The sequence below is a fragment of the Rhinolophus sinicus genome, chromosome X (genome assembly GCF_036562045.2).
Source record: "Rhinolophus sinicus isolate RSC01 chromosome X, ASM3656204v1, whole genome shotgun sequence".
Lineage (NCBI taxonomy): Eukaryota > Metazoa > Chordata > Mammalia > Chiroptera > Rhinolophidae > Rhinolophus > Rhinolophus sinicus.
In genome coordinates this window covers 18,627,358-18,643,785 of record NC_133768.1, presented here as the reverse complement: position 1 = coordinate 18,643,785, position 16,428 = coordinate 18,627,358, and the positions used below count along the sequence as shown (strand labels likewise).

At 41.1% G+C, this 16,428-nt stretch overlaps 1 protein-coding gene across 1 annotated transcript in view; it reads right to left on the bottom strand.

Moving 5' to 3' along the window:
• Window positions 1–550: 550 nt before the first annotated feature.
• CXHXorf58 (chromosome X CXorf58 homolog) overlaps window positions 551–16,428 on the bottom strand; it is a 45,706-nt gene continuing 29,828 nt past the window's right edge. Inside the window, exons 11-12 of the mRNA XM_074324084.1 lie at window positions 2,038–4,699; window positions 551–1,598 (exon numbers count right to left, since the gene is read on the bottom strand). The gene's annotated coding sequence lies outside the window, so the exon portion shown is untranslated. The remainder of the gene's footprint in view (window positions 1,599–2,037; window positions 4,700–16,428) is intronic.

Below are 16,428 nucleotides of genomic sequence, written 5' to 3'. Positions count from 1 at the left end.
CCTGTTCTTTAGTTGCTAGAGGCCAAAAAATGAAGAGGATTTGTGCCAGGGGAAATTGCATGGGTAAATGCAGAGTGGAAAAGCATATGGAATGCTTTGGGAATGATGAATTCCTCGCTGACAGAGCTATGGGAGCAGATGTTAAGAAAAAAAAAAAAAAAAGAAAAAAACCATATTCATGAATATTCTGTGGATCTGCAGATTTCTTTGTTGAAAGAGGATAAGATAAAAATTGGATCTTATAGCCCTCTAGTGTAACTCTTCACAGCTTTTCACTAAAATATCCCATGACCTTATAGGAAAAGAATAAAACCCATTAAAATAATGAGATTGACAGACAACATAATATAAAATTGTGAGCAGCCTTGAAAATAATCTTAAGGCAAATAGAGTTTTAGAAAAATAGATCCATATTTCTTCACCTTATGGAACACTTGGGCTTCCCTTAATGAGAGAGCAAGTGGAGAAGGATTTTTTTTTTTTAAAGATTTTATTGGGGAAGGGGAACAGGACTTTATTGGGGAACAGTGTATACTTCCAGGACTTTTTTCCAAGTCAAGTTGTTGTCCTTTCAATCTCAGTTGTGGAGGGCGTAGTTCACCTTCAAGTTGTTGTCCTTTCAGTCTTAGATGTAGAGGCCGCAGCTCAGCTCCAGGTCCAGTTGCCATTGCTAGTTGCAGGGGGCGCAGCCCACCATCCCTTGCGGGAGTCGAACCGGCAACCTTGTGGTTGAGAGGACGCGCTCCAACCAACCGAGCCATCTGGGAGGCAGCTCAGTTCAAGGTGCCGTGTTCAATCTTAGTTGCAGGGGGCGCTGCCCACCATCCCTTGCAGGACTCGAGGAATTGAACCGGCAACCTTGTGGTTGAGAGCCCACTGGCCCATCGAACCGGTAGCCTTCGGAGTTAGGAGCATGGAGCTCTAACCGCCTGAGCCACCGGGCCGGCCCGAGAAGGATTTTTTGAAAGGTACATTGCTCTTGCTCCACCAACTGTGTCCTGACTCAGAGATTCGGGCCTTTGCTAGCCAGAGGACTGGGCATTCGTCTCTTGATCCCAAGGAGCTCTACTGTGAGAGGGCAGTTTTGTTCCTGATTTTTGCCCTTTGCTTCGAAACCTCTGAGCCTCCCACCAGGCCTCTCACCCCCTGCTCCCAGCCCTCACCATGTTCCTCAGTCTGCCCACTGTCTTTTTCCATTTTTCCATTGAAACAGAACAACCCCAGTGACCAGCTAGGCAGAAGTAAGGGCAGACTGGCTGTGGTATAAAGCATATGCTCCCCCATTACTCACTCACTATAGGTGACAGACATAGGAAGAACGATTTCACTTACTGCCATTGGCTTCCAGTACCAGAGAAGGAGATGAAGAGAGGAGGGCGATAACCATCAGAGTACAAAGAGGTACAATAATAGAAAACCCATTAGAAGCTGAAACGTGGACTGGAAGCTGTGCCAATCAACTCACCCGCTTTCCAGCTGCAAGACTTATCAAGGGGGTAGGATCACTACCCAAAAGGACAGAAGTTGGGACTAAAGGTGACCCACACGTTCTGTTGCCACACTGAGACTGGAAGGGTCTTCCCTTGTTTGCATATGACCTAAGAGAAAAAACAAATTGGGGTCTACAATTTGGAAGGACCACATGGGATTGGACTATGGGATTAAAAAGCAAAAACTATGGGATTAAAAAAAAATAGTTGGAAGACTCAGAGAAAGGAAATATACTCCTGGAAAATTACTTGCATTCAAAGCCAGAAGAAAAAGTCAAACTATGAGGCATCTTCAAAAGACTGCACGAGAAGCAAAAGGTCATAGGTAGATGAAAAGCAGAAGTTGAAAAGATAGTTGACTCCAAGACTGTAAGAACATTCCAAAGGCAACACCACATTCAAATCCATATGCAGTCAGTAAAGAATAGAAAGGATGGTGTAGAAAATTCACCCACTGATGCGAAAGACATCCTTGAGATGCTTTCCGAGTGAAGATGAAAATGACAAAGAGATTCAATTCTTCACCACATGCTACATGAACACTTACTATGTGCCAGTCACTGTGCTAGATGCTGGATCTGAAAGGCTTTCACATTCTCTATCCTCAGTGTGTGACAGGCAGCCATTAAACCCTGAAACACAAATTAACATATAATTGCAAATTATGATGGTTGCCTCAACTGAAAACTGGCACTAAAGATTCCCCTTGTAGGCAGAGCCAGTTCTGATTGGTGGTTAGGGAGGGTCTGACGAAGGAATAGGTAGCTGGAGATACGAAGGATAAGAAAACTGCAAAGTAGACAGTGGCCAGGGGTGTGCAGCCCTGCAGCAGAAAAGTATGCGGAGCAGCAGAGTCTGAAAGAGGACCAGGGCACCTGGTTGAGGCGAGGAAGGGGAGGAATGGGGTGCAAGCTGTGACTGGACAGGTACTAGGGCCAGATCACACAAGGCCACCTAAGGCTGGGTGAGGAGTTGGTATTTTATTCTAAGGGAAATGGGAAGTTACTGAAGGGTTCTAAGTAGGTGGCTGATGCGATTTCTGTTTTAAAAGGTCAACTGGTCCCTGAAGTGGGGTAAGGATGACACTGAAGAGCTTACTGAGGGGGCCAGGGCAGTGTGAAGGGTGATGGCGACTTGGAGGATGGTGGCAGCTGACTAGACAGAAGTGAACAAAGTTAGTTTATGCTCTGGAGGTTACGACTGGCAGAACTTGGGTATGAATTGGGTATAGGAGGCACTGGGGCATGGATGGCCCAAAACAACTCCTGGGTCCATTTTGAACACAGGGCCTATGATGATGCCATTAATTACGAGGAGAAAGATGAGGAATGATTGAGGAGGGAACCGCAGGAGTGCAGGTTCAGGCCCATTAGGTCTCAGGTGCTTGTGAGGTGTCCAAGAGTGAAGAGGCCAAAAACATCTGGATATCTAAATCTGGATGCAGCTCAGAAGAGAGGTCAGACTGGACAGTCATCCACTGTTACAGATAGTACTTATTTATTTTGGGTTTTCTGTACCCTTTCCTTATGGAAATATTCGAAGATACACAGAAGTAGAAAAAATAGCACACTGAATCCCTATGTACCCATCATAGAGCAAACAATATTTTGTCATGAGAATGTAAGTCTCCTAGAGAAAGAGAAAGATGCCAATTACTCTAGTCTGAGTTTCCTCATCCAAAAAACTGGAATATTGTAACTGTGGAGTTCTGGTGAGAATAAAATGAAATTAACCATGTCAACAGTGTGCAGTAACCAATGTTAGCCAATCATATTTTGTTATTTTGGGGTGGGCAATATTGATCCAATATTGGAGAAAGAAAATATATCAAGGTTAGTAGGTGGAAACAAATTGAGTTAAGTTTCTAAACTCAGGAGAAAGTATTCAAATCATTGAGCTCTTGGAGAGAAGAACAAAACAGAAGCTGTTGACACAACTATGGCAAGTGTTGGAACTCTCGCAAAGGTGAGGCAAGCTGAGAACACAGTGAGAGAAAGCAAGTGAAATTAAGGTTCCAATAAAGTGTGAATTGTGCATATGACTCCTAGGTGCCCTGGCAAGGCAGCCCCCACCTTATGGTAATAACATTATCTTGAGGGAAAATGCACACAAAAATGGAGTAAGTAGTTAAGGGTCAGAACATTACATGATCTGGCCTGGTGAGGAGTTTGAGAAGCTTTTTGCTGTAAAGAATGACTTCGTGAGTAGACCCTCCCCACCCCCAAAACAAAACTGAATTATGAATAAGAGGGTTAAACTGAGCCTGTGCTCTGGAGCAGAGTCTCTCAAACTTGAACATGCACACAGCCACCTGGGGAGGTCGTGAAAATGCTCCTTCTGATGCGGTGGGTCCAGGATGGGGCCTGAGGGTCCGCAAGGCTTTCTGGGATCCTGCACAGCTGTTGCTCCTCCGTCTGACTTTGCATGAAGTCTGTCACTGAGAAGTTCTGTAATGCAAATACCTGCGCCTGCTGGCACTACTGCTAGAAAGACAATGGGACGTGGGACTGGACGACAGAAACCCATTCCCTCAGAAACCCTCCCGTAGAAAGGGGCTGGAGGCAGCTCACAGTCCTCCCGTGGGCATTATATGGCGCCGGAGGACTGGGAGAACAGGGAGGCAACAACTGTTGGCATTAACACTGTCACCCACGTGCGTGCCCTCAGGAACTCGACGTTCAGCGGAAGAGACAGGAAATGATGAGAGCAGAGCAAGATCGATATGGAGAACAGACAACGAACACCAAATTACAGGTGCTTGATGTTCCTGGCCAAGAGACGCATAATGAAAGATCTGTTAGAAAAAGGTTTTTCTAAGCTCAAGGAAGATCTCTATCTGCAGACTGAAAGAACTTACCCCATTTCAGGGAAAACGAACTATCAGACACAGACACATTTGGCAACAATTTTTAACTACAAAAGAAAAAAAACTGCAATCAAGACAGGAGAAAACAAATCATTTATTGAGGGCTTACCCTGCTCTGCACACTTGGTGCTTGACATGAATTCTCTCATTTAGAGGTCACAGCATTCCAGTAAAGGGGTGGTGCTGGCCTTTAAGTTGACTGGATTCAGGAACTCAAACCATATTGTCAGGATGCCTTTGCTCTCCAGCTGCCCTGGCTCTTTCAGTCCTCGTGGTGTCAGACAGGCTTCCTCCAGACGTGGCACAGGCAGCTCCGGGCTCACATTCTCCCAGCTCAGGGACCCTAGAAGAAAGAGACGGAGTCTCTCTCCTGGTTTCACCATAGAATGTCTTCAGTTGTCTTTACACCATGTGCTCACCCTTGGACCCATCACAGGGGCCGAGAGAATGGAGCAAGACAACTGGCCAGGGGCTGAGGGTACTATGGTTAGAAGTCCCACCAGAATTAAAAGGTTGGAGTGACAAAAAATAAATAAACAAATAAAAGAGAGCAAGGACAGTTTGGCCAACAGACGCAAGAGGTCCACGACAGGGAGGCCTATGAGTTGCCCCACTTTACAGATGACGACAGTAAGGATTAGAAAGGTCAAGTGACTTGCCCAAGGTCACACATCCAGTATAAGTTGAGGAGTCAGGATACAAACCAAGGTGGTCTGACCGGAACTCTTAACCGCTATGCTGTAAGGCAACAAAGTCAGTGTGGTTTCAGACTTCTCTGCAAATCAGCTTTCAGAAGAAAAGGGAGTGACAGCGAGACTTTTCAGAGAAAAAGACTGTGACCAATGATTCGTAGGCTCTGGCTCATTGTCTTTCACAATAATAGCTAACAAATATTAAACACACACTGTGTGACGGTCACTGTCCTACTCGTAAGTGCTTTTTATATATTGAGTCATCCAGTTCATGAACAACCCTGTAAGACAGGAATCTTATTATCCTCACTTTACAGATGAGAAAACTGAAGCCCAGAGAGGTTAGGTAAGTTACCTAAGACCCAGGATGGTGCCTCGGCAAGCTGATCTTGTGAGCCCATGATGGGAATCACTCTTCCATACTGCCAGGGTTCAAAAGCATATCAACGCCCACTTCTTGAAACACATTTAACAAAAATATTCACCACAATAATGAGAGAAAAAGAGAGAGTTCAAAAATGAGAAAATCATGTGAAAACTACAATGTTAGTTTTTAAAAGTGTAAATGACTCATCTGTATCTAAATGTAAGATTTTATTAACAAAGAGAAGGAGGAAAGTAAAAGTGAGTTCAACGTGGCTGAATCAAGGGGAACTAAAAGATTACCACTTCAGTTTAAAAATTCGGATAATTTAAGAAACATAGGCTGCAGAATGAATGCTTTTTAAATTATTGTTCTGCATGAATATTTTATTTAGCAGTTTTCTAAATATTGCTGATGCCATAAACTCCTCTACAGAGAAACAATAAGGTGTTTTTTAAGAAAGGTAAACAGTAGGTTTTTTTTTTAAAAAGTATGAACTCATGGATTCAAACTTATTTGATGAGTTTAATCCATGCAATTGTCTTTACTCACATTGTCCCAACGGTGACTAGTGGGAGCTTTAAGTTATATCCTGAGTCCTTGTGCCATAACCTAGAGGTCTCTGAAAGCTTTACTGCTATCAAAGCATCTTGTATATGTCCTTCCCCAGACCCACAGAATGCTTCAAGGTCATACTTACAATACTAAACGGTGTATCTATGCCTTCCAAAGCAATGAAGATAAAAGCAGAGAAAATACTCATAAGAGAGAAACAAATCATAAAACAAAGGAAATGGTAAAGAGGCATTAAAAATAGCATAGAAAGGGGCGGCTGGGTGGCTCAGTCTGTTGGAGCGCAAGCTCTGAACAGCCCTGAACAACAGGGCTACCGGTTCGATTCCCACATGGGCCAGTGAGCTGTGCCCTCCACAACTAGATTGAAGACAACGAGCTGCCACTGAGCCGCGGAGGGGCGGCCGGATGGCTCAGTTGGTTAGAGCACGGGCTCTCAGCAAAAAGGTTGCCGGTTCAATTCCCGCATGGGATGGTGGGCTGTGCCCCCTGCAACTAAAGATTGAAAACGGCAACTGGACTTGGAGCTGAGCCGTGCCCTCCACAACTATATTGAAGGAAAATGACTTGGAGCTGATGGGCCCTGGAGAAACACACTGTTCCCCAATATTCCCCAATAAAATGTATTTAAAAAGTAGCATAGAAAAAAAATAGCATAAAAAAAGGTGATGAACTAAATGTATTAGTTATGATGATAAATATATATGGAACCTACTACCATGTTTAAAAATAAAATTTCCATCTTACCATTTGCAACAACATGGATGGACCTAGAGAACATTATGTTAAGTGAAATAAGGCAGACAGAGAAAGACAAATACCATATGATCTCACTTATATGTGGAATCTAAAGAAAAGAATAAGTGAATTAATTAATCAGAAACAGTTTCGGAGACACAGAGGAAAAACTGAGGGTTGCTAGATGGGCGGGGGGGTGCGGATAAGGGGGAAGGTGAGGGGTTTAGAAAACAGTCAGTAACCACAAGATGGCCACGGGGTTTTGAAAATTAATTTGGGGAATGTAATCAATAATGTAGTAAAGATTTTGTAGGGTATCCAATGGATACTTGTCTCGTTAGGGAGACCACCTCAGGGATGATGTAGATGCCTGATCACTGCACTGTACACCTGAAGCTGAAGCTGAACAATAATGAATGTCAACTTTGTATGTATATATGTGTGTGTGTGTGTACTTACAAGAAGCGGAGTACAGCATTAGGAATAGAGACAGTGGAAATGTAGTGGCTCTGTGCGATGTCAGAGGGACAGTGGATGGGGGAGGGGGGTTCACACAGTGTGAGGGATATGAAAGATAAACGTCTAGTATTACTTTGTCTTGTGCACCTGAAACTAATAAAAAATAAATAAATAAATAAAAAATAAAATAAAATTTCCCAGACTGGATTTTAAAAAAATCAATTCTACGATATCTAAAAAAAGCACACAATGGCACAAGAAGATCAAATACAGAAAATGGGGAAAATATGCAAGACAGACACAAATGAAGGGAAACCAAAGATTAAATACTTAAATTAGTAGAATTTGAGACAAAAAGCTGAATGAAATGGCATTGAAATGTATAAAACCAAAATTAGAAGTATAGAGACTCAATAATACAATTCATAGGTCTTATTTCATAGCTTCTGGAAAGAAACATGCATACTAGACAATACACCTTTTTTTCCTAGTGCCCATGGAAGACTTAACAAAAATGGAATAGATAGCTACACTAACAGTGGCACTTAAGCAGGTTCACTTGCTGAAGAAGACTCATGACAAAGCTTACAAATGTACAGTTGTTTACCGGGCAAGGACACACTAAAGCCAGAGTGTGCAAGTCAGAATAAACATCACAGCGTATGACTCACAGCAGGGGTCTGGAGAGGCCAGGTGCAGGCTCCTATTGTCCCCTTTCTGTAAGGGCCAGGCCAGACGTCTCCTGGATGGGGCACCCCTGACATGTGCACAGACCATTTCGGAACCAGGGAGACAAAAGTGAAGTCTTTGCTAAGTTGTTTGTATTTTGCTGGTCACCTAGGCATAGCTCTGCTGCAGGCCCAGCAGAACTCTGGGGCGAGGGCTGGGGAGTATCACACCCAGGCCAGGTGCAACCCTTCAATCTCATTGTTATTAATAAACAACCGCTAACAAGTTGGGTCAAACTTCCCTGAAACTCTGTGGACTCATGGTTACACAGACACACTGTATACCAATGTTTCATGCTTTGACACGGAGTCAGTGTCAGGCAGGAGTTTTAATTTAACCAAACAACTCAGGTTAATTGCAGACCTGCCGTGATTAAGCTTTGCAGCACAATAGCAAAACATGAAGTCTATCTCAATCATTTCTCAATCATTTCCAAAACGCTGAAACCATATAAGCCCTATTTTTGGACCACAATTTAAAAAAGGAATAAATATGATAAATAGAAAGTAATCAAAATGCAAATTAAAACAAGGTGCTTTTTAAAAGACTATAAGTCTGATGAAAATTAATAAGAATGTTCATATCCAGTGTCAGTAAGAGGCCTAGGGGAACTAGGCCTCTTTATTCACTGCTCCTGGAAACATAAATTTATAGACTCTTTCTCAGGTCTATCTTGGTAATCTATCAAAATCATTAAAGGGTACATCCTCTCAGCTCAGAAATTACACATCTGGCATTTTATCTTGATATAGGCAGGCAACGGTGCTTGTTGCAGCACAGTGGATAATAGCAAAATGTCCAATAATATGGGGAGTGTTTCAGTAAGTTATATCCATATCCAATTATTCAAAATAATTTTGTAGAGGTCTGTTTGTGGCAGGCTCTGCTAGTTGCACGTCCACAATGTTTTCCCCTCTTCATCTACAGTAACAGAACCCAGATACTGTTCAGGGCAGCAATGTTCATTGCTCCAGGCACAATAGCACAGCAGTCCTGTTCCCATTTCCCCAGCTTACCTTGTACCAAGGAGTGGCCATGTGATCCAGTTCTGGTCGATGAAATATAAGGAGTCTACTGGGGGCTTCGAGAAAGTGTTTTGCTTTCCGAATAAACGGGAAAGATGCTGTTGATGTCAGCAACCATCTACCGCAGCCCTTATATTAAGTGAGAAAAATGAACTATTTGTTAAGCAAGAGCTGGTTGGGTTTTCTGTAACTTGGAGCCCAGAGAGTCGCTAGCTGTGGTAGATACTGTGATGTGCTTCCCCAGAACCCCCTTCAGGACTCCCAGATACTGGGGGTGCTACAGGCTGACAGTGTTCATTTGCCAGCTATCTCCAGGAATTGCACTCACTGAAGTTGGCTGCCTTACCCAGTGTCGCATCCCCTAGGAGTATAAAGGCTCAGTCTTCTTTCTTCCATTTGGGACAATTCTGCAGGGCCCTTCCAGCTCCAGAGCTGGAGCCCTTGCAACTACTGCACCATTGCCTAACTTCCCCTTCTGCCTAATGCTACGTTATTCCCTTTTCCTATGGTGTTGATCTTAAGAGCACTCCCTAATAAGCTTCCTGCGCTCAAATTTGTTGTCTCTGAGTCTGTTTCCTGAGTAACCTGTCACCCCCCACAGTATTAATGAAACATTTATTCATGTTTAAAAGATGTTGAAAATATATTGCTAAATGATAAACAGGTTATAAAGCAGTATGTATGGTGTTTTCTTATTATACAGATTATGTATCTGCATGGTAAAACTGTCTGCAAAGGAAAACACTAATATTTTAACTCCGGGACTTGTGTTTCCAACAATATGCTGGACTAGATGCTCAGAGAAACTCCTTCTATTAGGTTGGTGCAAAAGTAATTGTGGTTTAAAAGGTTAAAAATAATTGCAAAAACCGCAATTACTTTTGCACCAACCTAATAGTTCTATGAGATTAAATGCCAAAAAATTAATTGCCAAAAACATTAAATGCCAAAAAATAAGTTTTAATATTTTAACATATAGAGTAGTGGTGAGAAAGTAAGGGAATTCCAAGGGTGGGGTGAGGACACAGAAATGATAGGATAGCACAAATCCACAGGAGCTAGAGATCCTACTTCCTTTGGAGGTAGCTGCTGATTCCTGACAGCCCAGAGTCAGGTTTTCATGAGCCATTGCCGTGGGGAACAGGAGACAAAGCCTAGAGCCTGAGCAGTGTGCGAGAGGTCAGGATGGAACCCCTTGCCTTAAGCAGGACAGCCAAAGAGCAACAGCTTCAAGAAGTTCAACTGGAAAAGCCCACATTGCAGATGGCGCCGGGGGACGTCAACTCCATGGGAACAGCCAGGCACATGGGTGTGGGCCAGATCTGAACTGGAATCTCTGGGGCCCAAAATTAACACTATACCAAAGATAGAGTTCAAAATGGTCCTTGGTAGTGCCCACAACAAACTGCCAGAAGAAAACAAAAATTCTTCTTTGGAGGAATACATTTACAGACTTCAAAGAATTACCATAAAGTTACAATTTCAGAAAAAGAAATCACTAAATCCACGAGGGCCAGCAGAAACATCGCACTTCAGAATCAGGTACACACTCACACACACACAACTATAGATAGTGAGATATTTAGATAAGAACATAAAATAATGATGTTTATTGTCTATAAAGAATTAAAGGTAGGGTTGATAGAATAAGGGCACAAAGGTTACTAAAAGTGACGGGTAGATTTGAAAAAAAATTAAACAGGATTTTATACAATAAAAAAGTAATAATTTAAATTAGAAATGCAAAGGACATTCCAAACAGCAGATTGAACTAAAGAGAAAATCAGAGAATTAGAATATATATATATATATATATATATATATATATATATATATATATATATATATGATATAGGACAAAAAACAGAATGACAGAAAATATTAATTACAGGTTAAGAGAGGTCAAGAGAAATAGAGCATAGAGAAGGTTCAATACCACGTTCCCCCGAAAATAAGACCTAACCGGAAAATAAGCCCTAGCATGATTTTCCAGGATGACATCCCCTGTACATAAGTCCTAATGTGTCTTTTTTTTTTTTTTTTAGCTTAAGAAACAAATTTATTTTCTCATAGCTCTGGAGACTAGAAGTTCAAGATCAGGGTGCCAGCATTGCTGGGTTCTGGTGAGATCTCTTTCTCTGCCTTGCAGACAGCCGCCTTTTCCTAATGAGTCTTTTGGAGCAAAAATTAATATAAGACCCAGTCTTATTTTTGGGGAAGCATGGTATATGTTCCACATGGAATTCTAGAAAGAGAGAACGATAATAGAGGAAAAGGCAATAACAAAGAAAAAAGGTTTCAGAAATTATGAAAGGCACCAATCTTCAGATGCAGAAACCCAAGAATTCCAAGCAGGATGATTAAAATAAATCCACACTTAAACAGATTGTAATGAAACTACAGAATACTAAAGACAAGCAGAAGACTTTCCAGTAATGGTAGTCAGAAGACAAATAATATCTTTGAAGTGGCAAGAGAAATAGCTGTCAGCCTGGAATTTAATACCCAACAATTAAACTCTTATGAATGTGGGTGAAATAAAGATATTTTCAGACATAAACAGACATCATTAAAATAATTTTTAAAGAACACATCTCGGGAGGATAAAAATGATTCTAGGAGGAACATCTGGGATGTAAGAAGGAATAGTGAGCAATACTCAACATTATACTGAAAGTCCTAGCCAGTGAAAAAAGGCTAGAAAAAGAAATAAAGGGCCCACACATTGGAAAAGAAGAAATAAATGTAACAGTTTCTATTGACAAAAAACCTGTGCATGTAGAAAAACCCGGAGTCTACCAAAAAACTACTAGAACTAATAAGTGGGTTTATCAAGGCCATAGGAAACAAGCTCAATATAGAAAAATCAATTGTATGTCTCTATACTAGCAATAAACAATTGGAAATTGAAAATAGTACTATTTACAAGAGCACCAGAAACATGAAATTCTTAGGTATGATTCTTACAAAATATGTGCGAGATATGTATGCTGAAAATTACAAAACATCAATGAAAGAAATCAAAGACCTCAACACATAATGATGTACTGTCTTCATAAATTGGAAGACTCATAGTTACGATGTCTGTGGTAGGCAGCCTTTAAGATGGCCCCTAATGATCCCCACTTTCTGGTGTTCACACCCTTGTATAACTCCCTCCCTTTGAGTGTAGGCTACACCTAATCATATGTTTCTAATGAATAGGATACAGCAAAACTGCTGTCACTTCTTCGATTAGGTTGCAAAGAGTCTGTGGCTTTTGCCTTGAGCACTCTCTCACTCTCTCGCTCTCTTGCTCTGAGGAAAGCTAGCTGCCATATTGTGAGCTGCTCTAGGGAGAGGCCCACAGGTCAAGGAACTGAGGGAGGCTTCCAGACAACAGTCTGTAGGGAACTGAATTTTTCCAACAACCACATGAGCGAGTTTGGGAGCAGAACCTCCCCCAGTTGAGCCTTCCACTCAGCCCTGGCTACTAACTTGATTGCAACCTAATTAAAGGCCTTAAGGCAGAGGCATTCAGCTAAGATACACCCAGACTCCTGACCCACAGAATCTATGAGATAGTAAATATTTGATGCTGTAGCCTGCTTAATTTTGGGCTAATTTGTTATACAGTAATAGATAACACAATGGTAATTCTCCCCAAATTGATAAATTCCACGCAATCACAACCAGAATCCCAGAAAGACTTTTGCAGAAATTGTCAAGCTGACTCTAAAATTTATATGGTAAAGCAAAGGTACTAGAATAGTCAAAACATAGTTTTGCAAAAGAAAAACAAAGCTGGAAGACTCACAGTGCCTGATTTCAAGATGTGATAGCTAGAATAATCAAGATAGTGTGGTACTGGCAAAATAGACCCATAGATCCATGGAATAGAAAATGAAGAGTCCAGAAGTAAACCCACACATATATGGTCAATCGATTTTTGTCAAAGGTGCAAAGGCAATTTTTAGAAAAATAATCTCTTCAACAAATGTTGCTGGAACCTCTGAACAGTCATATGCAAAACAAACAAACAAACAAACAAAGAACCTCATTGTATACTTCACATCATGTACACAAATAAACTAAGCATAGATCACAGACCTAGATGTAAAACCTAAAACAATAAAACTTTTAGAAGAAAACACAGAAGGAAATCTTTGTGACCTGGGTTAGACAAAAATTTCTTGTCTATGACAATAAAAGAACAATACACAAAAAATTGGTAAGTTGGATTTCACCAAAATTCTGCTCTTTGAGAAACACTGTTAAGAAAAGGAAACTGGCCTGGTGGCTCAGGTGGTTGGAGTGCCGTGCTCCTAACGCCGAGGTCGCTGGTTCGATTCCCACATGGGCCAGTGAGCTGTGTCCTCTACGGCTAAGCTTATGAACAATGGCTCTCCCTGGAGCTCGGCTGCTGTGAGTAGCTGGAGGTCGGCGTGAGCTACCGTGTGCTGCCATGAGCAGCCAGTGGCCAGCGTGAGCGGCTGGCAGCCTGAGTGACTGGCAGCCAGCGTGAGTGGCTGGCAGCCGGCGAGAGCTGCCTTGAGCCACTTTGAGCCCAACAGACGACCGGTGACCAACTGCCTCAGCCGGGGGGGAGCACAAGGCTCATAATACCAGCATGGCCAAGGAGCTGTGTCCTACACAGCTACACAGCTAGACTGAGAAACAACGGCTTGAACTGGAGTGGGGGATAGGTGGAAGAAAGGGGGAAAAAAAAGAAAAACCTAGCCAACCCAGCATTCACCCACATGAAAGAAAAAAAAAAGAAAAGGAAAAAGAGTCAGTTGTCCTTCCATCACCATATATACTGACTCTGGGTGGTGAATATACAATGCAATATACAGATGATGTATAATATTATATAATAGAAATGTGCATTTGAAACCTACGTAATTTTACTAACCAATGTTACCTCAATAAATAAAAATTTTTTAAAAAAGGAAAAAGACAAACCACAGTCTGAAAAAAAACATTTTCAAAATATGTATCTGATAAAAGAATTGTAAGCAGAATACACGAAATTCAATTAATAAGAACACAAAATTCAATTAATAAGAACACAAACACCCAACTGAAAAATGGGCAAAATTTCTGAACAGCCACTTCAGTAAAGAAGATACATGGATGACAAAAAGCACAAGAAAAGGTGCTGGACACCATTAGTCGTTAGGGAAATGCAAATTAAAACCATAGTGAAACACCACTCCCCTCCCCTTAGAATGGCTAAGATGAAAAAGACTGGTAATGTCAAATACAAAGCAAGAATGTGCGGTAACTAGAACTCTCGTGGGTTGTTGGTGGGAATGTGAAATGTTATGGTCATTTTGGAAAACAGTTTGGCAGTTTCTTATAAAGTTAAACATACATAGGCTGAATAATGGCCTCCTAAATATGCTCACATCCTAATCCCGGGCATTTGTGAAAGTTATTTTATATGGTGAAAGGAACAAGTTGCAGATGTAATTAAGTTAAGGATATTGGAATGAGATTATCCTAGATTATCTGGGTGGGCCTGATGTAATCACAACGGTCCTCATAGGAGGGACACGAGGAATCAGGGTAAGAGAAGAAGGTGATGTGATGATGGAAGCAGAGGTTGGAGTGATGAACTTTGAAGATGGAAAAAGGGCCCTCCATCCATCTTCCTGTATCCCACCTGAAGAAGGAATACAAGTGGCCACTAGAAACTGAAAAAACAAGAGGAAAAGGATTCTCTCTGCAGAGCCTCCAGAAGGAATCAGCCCTACTGACACCTTGATTTGAGCCACTTATGACTCCTTTTGGACTTCTGACCTCCAGAACTGCAAAAGAATAAATTTGTGTTGTTTTAAGTCACTACATTTGTGGTAAATTGTTGCAGCAGCAATGGGAAATTAATACAACTTGTCAGACCACTCAGCAATCCCACTTCTAGATATTTACCCAGGAGAAATGAAAACATTTGTTTAGACAAAATCCTGCATGCAAATGTGTATGGTAGCTTTATTCATAATTGTCAAAAATTGGATACAAACCAGATATCCTTAACATAGTGAGTGCATAAACAAACGGGTACATCAACAAAATGGAATAATATTCAGCATTAAAAAGAATGAACTACTGATACACACAACAACATGGAATAATCTCAATGCCTTATGGTAAGTGAAAGAAGCTAGGCCCAAAAATCTACACACTGTGTGACTCCATTTATATGACATTCTGGAAAAAGACAAAACTATAAAGACAGAACAGAGATCAGTGGTTTCCAGAGGTAGGGGGTAAAGGTTGTACACAAATATCCATACAGCATTGTTCTTAATAGCCAAAAAGTAAAAACTATCCCGATGTTCAACTGATAGATAATAAAATGTGGTCCATCCATACAATGGAAGGTACAAAAACAAACAAAATCCTCAGTAGAAGAATGAGAAAGTTACTGGGGAAGTAAGACAAGGAAGGCAAGGCAGCCAATACAGGGCGATGTAAGTCCATTAACACTTTGGGTGACCGGAACTGACTCGTGCTGGGGAAATTCTGAGAACCAGTATAAAACACACACACATACCTTAGTTACTCCACAAATGACAGAAGGAGCTGGGCTATTTGTACACCAATTTCTTTCAGGCATTGATGGAGTCAGAGCCACTCCTGAGGGGCATACATTCCCTGGCACTTCTGGCCTGCTGTGTAAAAACCAGTGGCAGCGGGCTCCACAGCAGAATGCCCTAAACAAAGGTCAGTCCGCTTACCAAACACAAAAATGAAATCAACAGTTTTACTTGTTGGTCCCAATATTTATTCTTTTTCCAGATTTTGCATTTGTCTCTTAATCCACTCTTCTTTTTGTGGTTGTCTCTCTGTACTGACAATTTACAAAATCATATTTTCCCAGATTTAAATTTAAAAGGTTGTCTACCATTAGCACATTTCAGTGGTCTTCTTAATAATGCCATTAAATATGAATACAGAATTTTATGCCTAAGAAAATAAAGGTGGCCAGGGGCTGGTAAGTTGGAAGTTAGGCTCCATGCACAGAAGTGGTGAAGGCCAGGGGATATGGGCAGCAGAAACTACCTTCCAGAAAAAGATTTGTATTTTAGAAGGGAAATATGAATATCACAATTTAAGTTATTCCAAAATTACTCAAACTACAGGAATATATTCCTGGGAATGACACTGTAAATTTTTTGTCAAAAATAATATTTTTTGATGCTGTGCCTTCAGAAATAATCTGTGAAGGCAAAAAGTAACTGGCGATGCAGAGTCTTTGAATAGAGCATTTCTGTTGACTTTAGATTAATGCAAACCTGAATATCATCATTTGATCCTATTTTCCTTAGCATGTTAAAAGAATGAATGAACTTATTTGTGTTACGTGAGAAAGTACTTTGAATGAGAAAGTAATGGATTGCACGCTGAGAATAACCTATGGATTAATATTTAAAGTTTCTCAAGAGATGATGTCATAAAAAAAAAAAAAAAAACTCCTTGGAACAGATAGTATAATGGTATTAGTCAT